Source organism: Ovis canadensis, chromosome 23, assembly GCF_042477335.2.
Source record: "Ovis canadensis isolate MfBH-ARS-UI-01 breed Bighorn chromosome 23, ARS-UI_OviCan_v2, whole genome shotgun sequence".
Lineage (NCBI taxonomy): Eukaryota > Metazoa > Chordata > Mammalia > Artiodactyla > Bovidae > Ovis > Ovis canadensis.
In genome coordinates, this window is record NC_091267.1 from 61126392 (window position 1) to 61142895 (window position 16504).

At 37.1% G+C, this 16504-nt stretch overlaps 1 protein-coding gene across 6 annotated transcripts in view; it reads right to left on the minus strand.

Moving 5' to 3' along the window:
* SMAD2 (SMAD family member 2) overlaps nt 1–16504 on the minus strand; it is an 84530-nt gene that overhangs the window by 35437 nt on the left and 32589 nt on the right. The window lies entirely within an intron of this gene.

Sequence of the window (16504 nt, forward strand, 5' to 3'; positions counted from 1 at the left end):
AAACCAACAGATTCAGAGCTCACACCTCGATTATTAATCAAACTCTGACACACCAAGCTAACGTTCTTCCTGCCCTAAATCAACTTAGGGGTATGTACTAGACATCTAGGAACCACCTCTATAGCCCAGAGACTGACCAAAATTACTAAAACTACCTAACCCTAAATGTAACTCAGCATGTCCGTCCCTCACTGTCATTCCTTCCCTGGAAAACTGCAATGAAAGCTCGGAGCCACGCTGTCCTTGCCCCAGGATCTACTTAATCCATCTTATTTTTGATGCATTCAAAATTAAGTTGTAGGTACTTTAAATCTAGACACTGAAAGCATACGTATATAGTTAACTAGAGTTCACTGTTCACTTTCTCAAAGGTAACATTTACACAGAGCCAAACAGACCTTAATGGCACCATTTTGTTAAGTTTAAATTTATCAAATATATAAATTGGGTAACTCTGTATCCCGACAAGAAGTCCCCTCCCACCCCTTTCTCAGTCAATCCCTGTCATCCCCTCCCACCCCCAAAGGCAATCTTTTTCCCCCTGTGATGGTGGCTGTGCCGTGGTATTTCATAGTGGTTTCACAAAGTGCGTTTTCCCAATGACTAACAATACCACACACTTTCTATTTGCTCAGCGGGTCCTTTCCATATCTTCTTTTGTGATGCATCCAAATCCTTTGTCCATCTTTAAAATAGGCAATTTCCTTCTCACTGCCGAATTAAATACTTTATAAAGTGCGGATACAATCCTCGTTAGAAACACGTTCTGCAAATATTTTCTTCCACTCGACTTGTTTATTCATTTAATGGTTTTTGATGAAATGCTTTTTAATATTGATGGAAGTTTAACTGAATGTCCTCTTATTGCTTTCCATATCCTTTAAGAAAAAAAAAAAAACCACACACCTTGCCTACGTCCAGGTCACAAACAGCTTAGAAAAGGAGAGAAACGCAAAGGAGAAAGGGAAAGATACACCAACTGAATCAGAGCTCCAGAGAACAGCAAGGAGAGATAAGAAAGCCTTCTTATGTGAAAAATGCAAAGAAACAGAGGAAAACAATAGAATGGGAAGGACTATAGAGATCTCTTCAAGAAAATTGGAGGTATCAAGGAAACACTTCATGCAAGGATAGATACAATAAAGGACAGAAATGGGAAGCACATAACAAAAGGAGAAGGTAGTAAAAAGAGGTGCCAAGAATACACAGAACTATACAAAAAAGGTCTTAAGGACCTCGATAACCACGATGGCGTGGTCACTCACTAGAGCCAGACATCCTGGAGTATGAAGTCACTGGGTTTTAGGAAGCATTACTAGAAACAAAGCTAGTGGAGGTAAGAGAATTCCAGCTGAGCTATTTCAAATCCTAAAAGATGATGCTGTTAAAAAGCTGCATTCAGTACGTAAGCAAATTTGGAAAACTCAGCAGTGGCCACAGGACTGGAAAAGGTCAGCTTTCATTTCAATCCCAAAGAAGGGCAACGCTAAACATTGTTCAAACTACTATACGATTGTGCTCATTTCACATGCTAGCACAGTAATGCTCAAAATTCTTCAGGTTAGGCTTCAACAGTACGTTAACTGAGAACTTCCAAGATGCACAAGCTTAGAAAACGCAGAAGAACTAAACTGCCAATATCCACTGGATCACAGAAAAAGCAAGGGAATTCCAGAAAATTATCTACTTCTGCTTCACTGACTTAGCCAAAAACCTTTGTGTGGGTCACAAGAAAGTGGAAAATTCTTAAAGAGATGGGAATACCAGACCACCTTACCTGTCTCCTGAGAAACCTATATCCAAGTCAAGAAGCAACAGCTAGAACTGGACATGGAACAACTGGTTCAAAATTGAGAAAGGAGTTTGTCAGTGTTGTATATTGTCACTCTGCTTATTTAACTTATGCAGAGTACACCATGCAAAATGCTGGGCTGGATGAATCACAAGCTGGAATCAAGATTGTGGGGAGAGAAATATCAACAACCTCAGATACACAGATGATAACCATTCTATTGGCAGAAAGTGAAGAGGAACTAAAGAGCCTCTTGATGAAGGTGCAAGAACAGAGTGAAAAAGTGGGCTTAAAACTCAACATTCAAAATACTAAGATCATGGCATCCAGTCCCATCACTTCATGGCAAATAGATGGGAGAAAGTGGAATCAGTGACATTTTATTTTCTTGGGCTCCAAAATCACTGCTGATGGTGACTGCCTGCAGCAATTAAATTTAAAAGATGCTTGCTCCTTGGAAGGAAAGCTGTAACAAACCCTTGTGTGTTTAGTCGCTTCAGTCATGTCCAACTCTTTGTGACCCTACAGACTGCAGCCCACCAAGCTCCTCAGTCCATGGGATTCTCCAGGCAAGAATACCGGAGTGGGCTGCCATCTCCTCCTCCAGGGGATCTTCCTGACCCAGGAACTGAACCAACCTTTCTTATGTCTCTTGCACTGGCAGGTGGGTTCTTTACCACCAGAAAGGTTCTGAGAAGCCCTAGACAAACCTAGACAGTGTATTAAGAAGCAGAGACATCATTTTGCTGACAAAGGTCCAGACAGTCAAAGCTACGGTTTTTCCAGTAGTCATGCACAGATGTGAGAGTTAGATCATAAAGAAGGTTGACAGCCGAAAAATTGATGCTTTTGAACTGTGGTGCTGGAGAAGACTCTTCAGAGTTCGGTGGATGGCAAGGAGATCAAACCAGTCAATCCTAAAGGAAATCAACCCTGAATAATCATTGCAAGGACTGTTACTGAGGCTGACTTGGCCACTTGATGGAAGAGCCGACTCACTAGAAAAGACCCTGATGCTGGGAAAGACTGAAGGCAGGAGGAGAAGGGGGGGATGACAGAGGACGAGATGGTTGGATGGCATCACTGACACAATGGACATGAGTTTGAGCAAGCTCCAGGTGATAGTGAAGGACAGGGAAGGCTGTGTGCTGCACTCCAAGAGGTCACAAAGAGTCAGACATGACTTAACAACTGAACAAACATAATTCAATTTCTTCACAACAACAAGGTCACAAATGTATTTTCCCAACAAGCTTGATAGTTTTAGCTTTTAGATGAGAACTCTGATTCATTTACAATTAATTTTTTTGAATGGTGTAAGGTGGGACCAAGGTTCCTTCATCCACATGGACAGTCCAATTCTCCCAATATTATTTGCTGAAAAACTTTCCTGTCTCTATTGGATTGCTTTGGCAAACCTGTCAAAAATCAAATAACCATTTGTTGGTTGTTCAGTTGCTAAGCCCTGACTGACTCCTGGCAACCCCACTGACTGCAACACGCTAGGCCCCTCTGTCCTCCACTTTCTCCTGGAGTTTGCTCAAATTCATGTCCATTGAGTCAGTGATGCTCTAATCATCTCGTTCTCTGCTGCCCTCTTCTCCTTTTGCCTTCAATCTTCCCGAGCATCAGGGTCTGGCTCTTCCCATCAGGTGGCCCCAATAACCAAGAACCCACATTTCTTACAGTTTTACAGAACCATCTATTTTAACGTTCTCTATTTTATCCTATTTATCTGTTTTTATGACAGAATCACAATGTATTATTATTGTAGCTTCATACAAAGTCAGATAATTTAAGTCCTCAAACACTGTTGATCTTTTTCAAAATTGCTTTGAATATTCTAGGTCCTATGTATTTCCATGTAAATTTTAGGCTAAGTGTGTATATTCTATGAAAAACAAATACATATATTTTTAGGGTTTGATGGAGATTGATTTGATTCAAATTAAACTGAAAGAGAACTTAATACTACTGAGTGCTTCAATAGACAAATATATGTCAGTTTACTGCATGACAGTTAAACAGGAAGGTTGTCGCAGAGGTGTCTCCATCGGTTTCCTCCTGAGAAAAGGTCCCATTTTCTTTGTTTCTCAGAGGCTGAGTAACTTAAAAGACTGTATGTTGGACACTGAACATTACATGATGGAGATGCTAGATTCCTCCAAGTGTTAACTGGTTTTGTTTTGGCATGTAATTAACTTGTTTGTACTCAAACTGCAAACTCTTAAGGCTTCAAGCAATTTCAATCAGTTTTTACCTTCAGCCAGACTGCACTACTACCCTACATGAGTTTAAGGATGAGCCTAGTGATTTCGGCAGAGTTTTTTAAAGGAAAACTTGGGGCTTCCCTTCAGTGGCTCTCTCCATATTAGAATTCTCTTGTCATTCATCAGCAACTCTGGTTGTCCTCAATCCCGATCTCTGGTTTTTCAGGCCAGAAAAGGTGAAATTCATATTGAAATTTTAGCTACTCTATCCATTCTGCATGGATAAAAGCAATAAAAACAGAAAATTTGCCTGTCACTTCCATCCAAGGGTCAAATCTCCTTCAAAATGTCTATTCCGTTTACTCTGTAGTGCCTTATTTTTCTTTTTATTCTGAGGAGAGTTGATAAGGTTTATCTGAGGGAGTGCGAGTCTGATAAAAAGAATTATTTATGTGAGAAGAATTCTCTATTTAGTCCTTAATCTTTAAGATTTTGAAATTTTAATATACAGATCTTGTCTTTAAAAAATATTTTAGATATTTTAATTGTATGATGCTATTTATAGAATTGTTTTAATATTAATTCCACTTGTTTGCTGTTCATGTATTGAGTATTTAAAGAAAATACAACTCATCTGGTAAAATGCAGCCTTGCTAAATTTACTCATTTGCTTTAGTGACTGTTTTTGTAGATCCCTTGTTTCTTACATAATCACATCATCTACAAATATAAGCGATTTGACCCACTCTTTGAGCTCTTTATGCCTCTTACATCTCATTTCCCTGCCCCACTGCACTGCCTAGGTCCTCAACTATTGATAAAATAATGAACTGAAGAAGACATGAGAATGGATATCCTTGTGCTCTTAGAGAAAACATATTATTTTGTAAGTATAATCTTAAGCTGTCAGTTTTTCAAATGTGCTTTATCAGACTGAGGAAATGTCTTTACATTTCTCATTAGCTGGGAGTGTTTGTCATGAATGGATGATGAATTTTTATCAAATGCTTCTAACCAAGTACAGTGATCACACTGCTTTCCCCCTTTGTTATTGCTCTGAATTACACTGATTAATTTTTGAATATTATAAACTACCCTCTCACTGTTGAGCTAAATCTCACTCAGTTATGATGTGCTCTTTGTATATTGCTGGAAGATACGTGTTAATTTTTTATACCTTTGCTAATGACTAATATTAATCTGTAAATTTTCTCCTTTTTGTGCCATCTTTGTCAGGTTTTGCTATCGGGGTTACAATGACCTCATAAAATAACTGTTTTTCTGAGTTTCTGTGAAATTGATGTTATTTCTTGCACAAATGTTTTAAATTTACCAGTAAAACCATCTGGACCTGGACTTTTCTTTGTGAGACACATTTTGATTATGAGTTCAGTTTCTTTTTCATTGATATAGGCCTATCCAAATTTTCCACTTCTTCCTGCACCAGCCATAGTAACATGTTCTAAAATTCGACCATCACAAATTACTGGCATAAAGTTGTTGAAAATATATTCATAGTATGCTTCTAATGTCTGTAGGATCTAGCATAATATTATCTCTGTCATTTCATACATAGCTAGTTCACGGCTATGGGCTCTTTCACTCTTATGTCCATCAGTATCATAGCAGAATTTATCAGTTCTACTGATCTTCCTAAAGAATCAGCTTTCGGATTTATTATCTCTATTGTCTCTTTTCTAATCACTGATTTCCTGCTATTTTTATCTTCCTTCTACTTACTATTTTCTTTGAACTTTTCTCATTTCCTAGGTGACATCTTAGATAACTTTTCTAATATAATTATCTAAAGCTATAAATTTCCCTGTTCAGTTCAGTTCAGTTCAGTCGCTCAGTCATGTCCGACTCTTTGCAACCCCATGAATCACAGCACGCCAGGCCTCCCTGTCCATCACCAACTCCAGCAGTTTACTCAGACTCATGTCCATCAAGCCGGTGATGCCATCCAGCCATCTCATCCTTGGTCGTCCCCTTCTCCTCCTGCCCCCAATCCCTCCCAGCATCAGAGTCTTTTCCAATGAGTCAACTCTTCGCTTGAGGTGGCCAAAGTACTCCAGTTTCAGCTTTAGCATCATTCCTTCCAAAGACATCCCAGGGTTGATCTCCTTCAGAATGGACAGGTTGGATCTTCTTGCAGTCCAGGGGACTCTCAAGAGTCTTCTCCAACACCACAGTTCAAAAGCATCAGTTCTTCAACGCTCAGCCTTCTTCACAGTCCAACTTTCACATCCATACATGACCACTGGAAAAACCATAGCCTTGACTAGACGGACCTTAGTCGGCAAAGTAATGTCTCTGCTTTTGAATATACTATCTAGGTTAGTCATAACTTTTCTTCCAAGGAGTAAGCATCTTTTAATTTCATGGCTGCAGTCACCATCTGCAGTGATTTTGGAGCCCAAAAAAACCAAGTGTGACACTGTTTCTACGGTTTCCCCGTCTATTTCCCATGAAGTGATGGGACCAGATGCCATGATCTTCGTTTTCTGAATCTTGAGCTTTAAGCCAACTTTTTCACTCTCCTCTTTCACTTTCATCAAGAGGCTTTTTAGCTCCTCTTCACTTTCTGCCATAAGGGTGGTGTCATCTGCATATCTGAGGTGATTGAGATTTCTCCCGGCAATCTTGATTCCAGCTTGTGTTTCTTCCGGTCCAGCATTTCACATGACGTACTCTGCATATAAGTTAAATAAGCAGGGTGACAATATACAGCCTTGATGTACTCTTTTTCCTATTTGGAACCAGTCTGTTGTTCCATGTCCAGTTCTAACTGTTGCTTCCTTACCTGCATACAGATTTTTCAAGAGGCAGGTCAGGTGGTCTGGTATTCCCATCTCTTGAAGAATTGTCCACAGTTTATTGTGATCCACACAGTCAAAGGCTTTGGCATAGTCAATAGAGCAGAAATAGATGTTTTTCTGGAACTCTCTTGCTTTTTCCATGATCCAGCAGATGTTGGTAATTCGATCTCTGGTTCCTCCGCCTTTTCTAAAACCAGCTTGAACATCTGGAAGTTCATGGTTCACATATTGCTGAAGCCTGGCTTGGAGAATTTTGAGCATTACTTTACTAGCATGTGAGATGAGTGCAACTGTGCGGCAGTCTGAGCATTCTTTGGCATTGCCTTTCTTTGGGATTGGAATGAAAACTGACCTTTTCCAGTCCTGTGGCCACTGCTGAGTTTTCCAAATTTGCTGGCATATTGAGTGCAGCACTTCCACAGCATCATCTTTCGGGATTTGAAATAGCTCTACTGGAATTCCATCACCTCCACTAGCTTTGTTCACAGTGATGCTTTCTAAGGCCCACTTGACTTCACATTCCAAGATGTCTGACTCTAGATGAGTGATCACATCATGATGATTATCTGGGTCGTGAAGATCTTTTTTGTACAGTTCTTCTGGGTATTCTTGCCACCTCTTCTTAATATCTTCTGCTTCTGTTAGGTCCAGACCATTTCTGTCCTTTATCGAGCCCATCTTTGCATGAAATGTTCCCTTGGTATCTCTAATTTTCTTGAAGAGATCTCTAGTCTTTCCCATTCTGTTCTTTTCCTCTATTTCTTTGCAATGATCACTGAAGAAGGCTTTCTTATCTTCTTGCTATTCTTTGGAACTCTGCATTGTTTTATCTACATCCCACTTATTTTACATAGTGTAATCTGATTATCCTTTAGTTTTGATACATATTCTAATTTTGCTCACAGTTTTCTTCTAAATAACCCATGGGTCAAAGAATTATGATAATTTCCATTTTTTAATACATATCTTATTGATTTCTAATTTTGTTCTGTTCTTGGCAGAGAACATACTCTGTTGACTTTTAATCTTTTAAAATTTACTGAACCCTGCAAATAGTCTTTCCTGGTGAGGATACCATGAGTACTTGAAAAGACTTACTACACCGATTTAGATCTACTTTTCTATAAATATCAAAACAGTAACGTAATTTAGATCTTCCATGTCTTTCCTCACTTTTTTGGTCTTATTTAACTCTTTATAGCCGCAAATCTGTGATTCTGATACATTAATTCTATCAAGTTTTACTCATATATTTTTAAAGTTTTATTAACTAGATACATGTTTATTGCTATGGCTTCTCAGAGATGTCATTTTGTCATCTTCTGGCCCCACTGCTTCCACAGAAGGTCACATGTCCTTGTTTCCCGGTATGTAACACGTCTCACTGTTCACTGGCTGCTTCCACGATTTTCTCTTTCATGGGTTTGACTGTGATGCACTTGGTGTAGTTTACGTTCATTTACCCCTATTGAGTTTAATGAGGAATCTGACTCTATTTTGATGTGCAGAGTTTCAAGTTCCCCCATGTCTTCCACCCTCTGCCTCAAATGTGAGCAAACTGCTAAGGAAATCCTTGTGGCTGGTGGGAATTTTAAACCAAGAAAGTTTGGGTACACACAGGAACACAAGAATTATCAATCCAGCCCCACGACTCCCATTACTTCTTTCTCAAGTAATTTTTGGACCAGTCTGGAAGCCTGTCTTGCTTTTCCCGAAAGCTTTATCATATGAGCAATAATCTTTTTCATTCCCTTTTAATATACGTTTGGCTTCATCAGTCTCACATCAAAATCAAGTTTGGGGAGGGATTCATCCCATGTACAGTTCACACAGATCAAGCACTTACTATACATCGGGCACAGCACTAACTTGTTACATATACTAGATCACTTAATCTCCCAACAACCCACAAATAAGGCAGTTAACCCACTTGACAAATGAGATCATCAAAACACAGAGATAAAGTGACATGTCTAAGGCTGTACAGCTAGCATGGGGTGGGGACAGAGGCTGCATTCTTAATTACCAACTCTGTTCTGCCTCTTACATAGTTCAATAAAAATAAAAATATGGCAAGATAAAATTAAACCAATAACTTTGGTATAGCATTTTAGATAAGTAAAGCATTACAGACTGTACTTAACTATAGAACTAGAGCAGTCACTATAAGAGTTAATTTCTCAGGAAAAAAACATTCTTTGGACAATGAAATTAGTCGAGTCACTCCTAAATTAAAACAGGAGGAGACAACAGAATTTCCAGAGTCCAGTAAGATAAAAGGGATACTTTTATTCTTCTTGGTTTGAAACAGCTCTTCTTAGAAGCAGAAGAAAGGACCAAGAAATGACTGAAAAAGTTACTGACCTTTCTCTTTAAATGTTATGTTGAAAATACTACTTTGATATCTTGCTAGGTGCTTCTACTGCCTTTGAAAAATAGTAAAATATCCCCCACAAAAATAAAATAGTCCCTATCATTGAAAAGATTTAAATATCAATTCTAAAAATAGTTGCTCAAAATATTTCAAGTTCTTCCAAAAAAACAGAAAATTTTACTTTAAAAAAAAAAAAAGCCAGCACCAAAGTAGGCTCAAGGACATTTATTTTAGTAATAGAGCTGATGGATTTTTAAAATTTATTTTAATATATATTCTGTTTTTAACAATTTTAAAAAATAGTATCCTAAAAAACAAGAAATCCTAACAAAATATAACTACATGGTCATTTCAATCTATTAAATGCATACAAATTAAAACAAGAATTGCACAACAGAATAGAGTTCTGTAAAAAACTCAACTTATTAATCACACATTTTTATGATGCTGTATTTGGCTGTAAAGAAATGATTTTTTAATTTGACAATTTTAATATTAGCATCCTAGAAGATAAAAATTAACTCACATTTGTATACCACTTTGAAGCTGACAGTGGGACTTTACGTGTAGAGGTTAAAATGTTTTACATAATGCAAATTATATAAGCAATCACATAAAAATTATGGGAAAATTACTGTAAGTTAATTACTTTTCACTATAAATTTCTCTTCACTATCTAACTCTGAACTTTTATATCATCCTTAACAAAAATACAGCCTCCCTTAACTTCTTCTCCCCCACTAGCCTAGCAAACTTAGGGTAAACCAAGTTACAGAAAAATTATATCCTCTTAATACATAAAAAGCCATAAACATAAGCAAGGTTCATAAAAAAGTCTGGGATGAGGGAGATAATCAAGAATTTTACATATTTTAGTTCTAATTTAAGCATTATTCATGATAAGTTTCATACGAGTCTCAAGACAACCAATTCACATTGTTTATAATAACCAAAAGCAAAGCTAAAATAATACTGGATTTTGAGAACAGAGATTGAACAGTTCAAGGGGGGGAAAAATGTGATGGTAATAAAAGAAGGCTCTATTATAATAAAATAGTTCCTGGGGAAAAAGCATCATTGGATAATTTAACTGGTATACAGTCAGATTTTTCATTAAAAAAAAAAGTTAAAAAGCTATGCAATTCATGTAGACATATGTAACATTCCTCCATTCTCCCCATTCAGCTTGCTTGTCCCCAGTGTCACTAAATGTGGGTTCCCTAGTTTTCAAGAGGAGAATATAGACAGTTTTTTGAAAAGCTTTTCAGTATTCCCATATCATTACCCTCAAGCAAGCTCTTTTTCAAACTGTTTTCCTCATTTCTGCATAAAATCTCAAAAAGATCACATGGCTGTTCTAGTACACAATATATATAAATATATAAAGTATATATATATAGTATATAAATATATATATATAATTAACAAAAATCTCTTTGAAAAAATTTATTTTACTACTCTGATCTAAATCGAAACTTTTATTCTCTCATTCAATTTTGCTAACTTCAACTCTTCCAGAACGAGGAGGGAAGAGCCCTATAAGGTCAGAAGCCCAAATGCTACCTTTTTCCTGCAGTTAGTTCCTACTGCAAGAGTTTCTCTGGCTGTCCGGCTTGGGTCACTTTGACTCTCCAAGTTGAGCCTCTTGATCTTTTCAAGGTAAGTCAACTTCAACTATCTTAAAAAGTCCACCTGTCCCGTGGGAAACTTCCACTGATACAGAGCAGCTCAACTGCTGTCTTACTTTTATTTTTAGGCTTTTTCAGGTGACAGTCAAGTACCAGTCTATTTATCTCCCATACCTCAATTCAAACTGAGGAGGTCCCTGACACCCCTCAATCTGGATAAAAGGAGAAGGGAAATGCCAGAGCAAAAACCTACTCTCTCCAAGTTTTCATATGGGATCTCCCTCACGAACTCTTTATCATGGCAAGGAGGTCAGTGATAAGTTAAACCTAACAATACTTGTCTCAGCTAATCTTTCCTGCAATTCTGCATAAATGGTATAGCACCTCAATTCTGACTGTAGGTTACTTGTAACCAGGTCTCAGATTTGGGGGTCTCTGAATATATATAAGAAGTCTCACTTTAACTAGCTGTTACAATTTTACTTCCAGGTAAGATATAAGCAGGTCATACACAGCAAGCTAATGTTCCCTGTTGCAAAAACTCGAGGGAAAAAGCTAACAAAAAAAAATTTATTCAAAGACAACAGTGAGCACAGCGAGCAATTAAAGCAATGAGATCCAAATGAACAAAGACTGAGAGAAGAGAAGACATCTATTCTGGTGAATAGAACACTGTCTGTGCCATTTCCTCCCCTGGAGTCACTTGTACATTCCAGGTACAAGCTGAGCACCAGGTTCAGTCTGGGAAAAGAAACTCTAATGAAGAAAATAAACATGGTCAAACTTGTGACAATCACAAGATTCTCCTCCCTCAAAGATGTCTGCCTTATTTTAAAAATGCAACCATCAGGATCAAGCACCAAACTCAAATTATGGAAGAAGAGTTGATATGAATCTCCCACAATGCTAACGATGGAAATAAATAAATAAAAGGCATGTGCCAGCGCAGACTAAAACAAATTAAAATGGCAACCAAGCCTCAGCCCAGATCAGCCACTGAGATTAAAGTGATCAGCCTGTCTACCTAAGAAAAAGTTAATTACTCTTTGGGGAAGGCATCATTTGTAGCATCTAAAAACATGGCTACAATTTTTTAGATGTGTATTATTTTAGCTAGGTTGATTCTAGGCTGTTAAGTGAATTCTTCAAAGCAAAATACATTACGTGAATGGGACAAGAAAAGTGAGGATGATGTTTACTGTAATGAGTGTTAAATTTAAATAGATAATAATAAATCTGGGAATAGTTCTGTAATTTTATAAAGGAGCCTAGGTTCTAGGGCAGGTATGTTTTCTCTGATAAGGTAAATGATAAAAATGCCCCATGGAAGAATGTATTATATACACAAAAGGACTTTGAATACCAGGATCCTAACTACCTCAGAAAAAATCAAAATGTAAATGTAGGCATCAGATAAAGGTTAAGGGTCTTGGCAACATGTCTTTCAAACTGTGTTTCACAGGAGCCTAATGAAGTGTTCACCAAAAGTGCTTTCACAACTTATACACAGATCATACAGCAAATGACAAGTTGGATGCTGAGGCTGATAAGTCTCAAAGTTCTAGTTTGCATTTATACATTGTTTCACTGTTTTGACTAATTGATTTTATAAATAGTTATATTAAATCATGATAGTTATCTGGTAAAAGCGTTTACTAAGCAAAGATAGACAATTATAATTCAATATGAGTTCTAGGAGAAAACCTAGAAGGAAAATGAAGACATGGAATACCTGGGAACATTTCAAATAAATCATATTCATGACTATAGTGCTTTACAGCTTATAAACCAATGGTTATAATATTTCAAAAGACCCCAAAAGAGTACTGTGAAAGAACTCAAGATAGTACTGACCCCTTTCACAGATGAAGAAATAGTAAAAAATACAGTTACATGCCTCAGGATTCTCATTCATCAGTACTGAAGAAAGCTTATAAGTCATCAAACTTCAAATTCAGAGTTCTTTCTGTCATAGTACTCCATATATATTATCTCACACACACACTGATGTATGAGGGAGGAACAATCATTCTTAGTTTCTTCTGAAATAAAAAAGCACTAATTTAAGGAGAACCGAAGGATACTATACTTCAGTTTCTAAAGACTTTTCTTTAATTCTTTCTGGGTTATCCAGAGAAGCAAAAGAGTAGGAATATGAAAATAAAAATAAAAGCTGACAATCTGTATAAAGTTTACTTCAATTACTCTGATGTTTTAAAAATCTGGAAGATGGAAAACAAAATCCAAATGTCTGTGACGGTATTAATAAGATACTCAGTATCCTGGAAGGATATATAAGATAATAGTAATACAACTGGGTGAGGATACGGGTGATGACGGGAGGCAGAGGGAGGAATTTTCCCACTGTATAATCTATGTTTGAATTTGGAATCATGTACAATCATGTACAACTTTATCTTTTTAAGGAACATTCTTTTTAAAGGAAAAAATATAAACACATGTATTAGAATGTTAAGAAAATGAAAATATTGTTTCCCTGTAACAGGAAAGTTGACTTCAAGGGTTTTAAAAAATATATAAGAATAGTCTACGTATTGCCAAAGAGTTCTTTTTAAACATTTAATTGTGCTGACTCAAAAGTAAAACATACCTTCATAGATAAATATTAGGGAAATATTATAGGACATTTCTCTTTTTAGGTAATCCATAAGTAATCACTATTAACAATTTGGCATTACTTCTTCTAAAGTTTCAAGATTAAACATTAACATTTTTATGCTTTACCAACTTCAGAAAATTCCTATTCCTAATTTGTTAACATGAGCACTGGATTTTATAAAAAGCCCTTTCTAGATCCATTAAGATCAGAGCTTTCATAAATATGAATATGCAGTGCCTCATATTAATGGACCTCCAACAGGTCAATCATACTAGCATTCCTGCAGTAAACCTTACCTACTCATGATTTGGTGGTTTTGTTTTTATAATTTGAGCTTTTTTATTTATAATTTTTGCATCTATTTTTATGAGTAAAATTGGTATAAACTTTACTTTGCTATTCAATTTTACTTTACCATTCAATTCTGGTATAAAATGAGTTATGTAAGTTTCCTTTATAGTTAAGGAAACTATGGGTTATGATTGGATTTACCTAATTCTTTGCTATTAAAAACAATGCTGAAATGAACACCAGAAATCTTTGACCATATTCCTGACTGTTTCTTTAGGATGAACCATCAAAATGTCATAAATGGTCAAACACAAAGTATCACCTTAGGAAAGTCCTTATAATTTATGTTTACAAAAAAAAAATTCTGTATTCCTGCTTATTTACGTACAACAACCATTATCAAATTAGGATTCAGACCTCAGTCTCTTGTTTTTAACTTTACAAGCTCTCCATCTCCACTGCTGTTTGGATTTTGTTTTTCTGTAGATAATATCACTGAAAGCCGATTTTTCTTCTTTTGACTGATTCGTTACCTAAACATCAACTGCCATTCTGATTTCTGACTGAGTTGTCTCGAGATGGAAAAGCTTCATGAACCTTTATCCATACTATTCAGCTCACTGTAGCTTAGCAGGTTAAGTTTTACCCATGAATCACTTGGTCACCACATACAACAGTAGGAAGGAAGCAGGGACACATACGTGCAGCTACAGCTCTCCCTTTCTTCAGAGACAAAGCGACGAAGGCAGAGCTAATTATACGAGGTGGGTGGGAGGGACACAGCGTCAGGTCTATGTTCCTACCCACAGTTCACTCTAACAGCAGCAGACGGAGGTGGAGGGCAAGAAACGGTGGACAGTCAATGAGACACTGACCATTTAAGAATATTTGCCATTTTAAAAATTAAGTAATTTATGCTTCAAGTTCATCAATACATGATGAAAACATCCAGGCATCAATACCTAAAGGTATTTTATTAACAACTCACTTGCAATTTAAGCTAACAGATTTACAGTAAACCCATTTTGCATTACATCTTAAATAATTTTGCTTAAGCTGTGGTTTGGATCCCTCCACAATGGGCCCTTTCTGCACCCACTCTCCCTGTTTTACAGTTGACACCATGACGAGCTGACCAAATGTTTAAGGATATTTAGTAGTTAAGAAATGACTAATAATCTGATACAATTCTCAACTATTAACAAGAAAGCAAACTTCAAAAAATATATGGTTCCAAACAGTACAAGAAACAAATTTTTCGATAGATAACAGCCAATATTAAATCTACATTTCTTGCAATATAAAAAAAAAAACAAACCCACCAAATTAGACAAGCAAGTTTCTAAGCTTCATGGAACTTTTATTAAAGAGTGAAAAACAAGATACTGGAAATGCAACACTTCACTTTCATTGATCGGGTAAAAGTGTTAGGGAAAAAAAATCTTTAAAGAAAAAGAATGTAGAAAAAAAATCTCTAAAACTAGTGTGTAAAATGAAAAATGGACAAGAAGGAAAAGAAATCTGACTAAGGGGACTTCCATAGTTCAAATACAAAGTCTATACATTTCAATCAAGAGGCTGCTACCTACTGAATCTCCTTAAGAGGCAGGACTGCACAACTCTCCTTGCAGCTCCGCTCCATCAACACTTCACTGCACTGGCAGCAGCGCCTTAAATGAAGTGGTGCAGAACCACGGCCCCATGTCTTCCTGGACCGGACCACACTGCTCCCTTGGATGAGGAGGAAACATACTATCCAGTCTCCCACCTCCACTCTTGACAGTCTCACAGCCCTTTTCCTCACTTCTTTGCCTGAGACCCTCTGATGTCTCCGCCCTCACCCATGCAGTGCTTCTTCACTACCACGCAGCCTCTGAGGCGGGCCATCCCCCATCTCCTCCCCTACACTCGCAGGACCCCGGTCAGCGGCCCTTCCCACTGCCACACTACAGCACCACTCTGGGTGAATCAAGCTTCTCCTAACTAAATTCCTCCTTGACATCCATCCAACTCGGCCACCAATCTTTCTTCAGGAGGAAAATTTTCACAAGCTGCAGAATAGGGAAGGCTTCCCACTTTGGACACAACTCCCTGAGCATACATCTTTCAGAATGCCTACTGTATGTTATAAAACTATCTTTCCTATTTTTTCAAGTTTACCTCCCTTACTAGGAAGTAAGCAACTCAACAGCAAAGACTATATGTTGATATTAACAACTGTTTACTGAATTGAAATGCCAGGCATCTATAAACATTTCTAAAATGAAAGAATAAACCAGGAAAAGTGACTCTTACTTAAGAAATACATGAAACAAGCAAGGTAAAAGAAATGGATAATTAATCTACCAAACAAGGCAGGAAACATTCTGTTAGTATTTGCAAGTAGATAGGCTGGTGTTACTAGGCTCTATTATCAACAAGCATCCACAGTGTATTTCCCAAAACTCATTAGAAACATGTCAAGTAGAATGGTTTCACATGCCATATGCTAGCCTATGTGTATGACACTGCAAACAATCATTTTAGAAAATGCAATAAACTGACACTCCCTCAAACTCTATAATGTGCACAATTATAGCAGTACAAATTAAAACCACTTGCTACTTTATTTTAAAAAACACTGCTTCTGAGAGTGGCACTACTCTGAAAATGATTAAACGTACACTAATAAAACTTCAACCTCGTAGGTAACACATCCTTCTAATACAAGAGGCAGGTCTTCAAGACAGGTTCTGACCAACCATGACACACAGGAAGCTGTCTTACATAT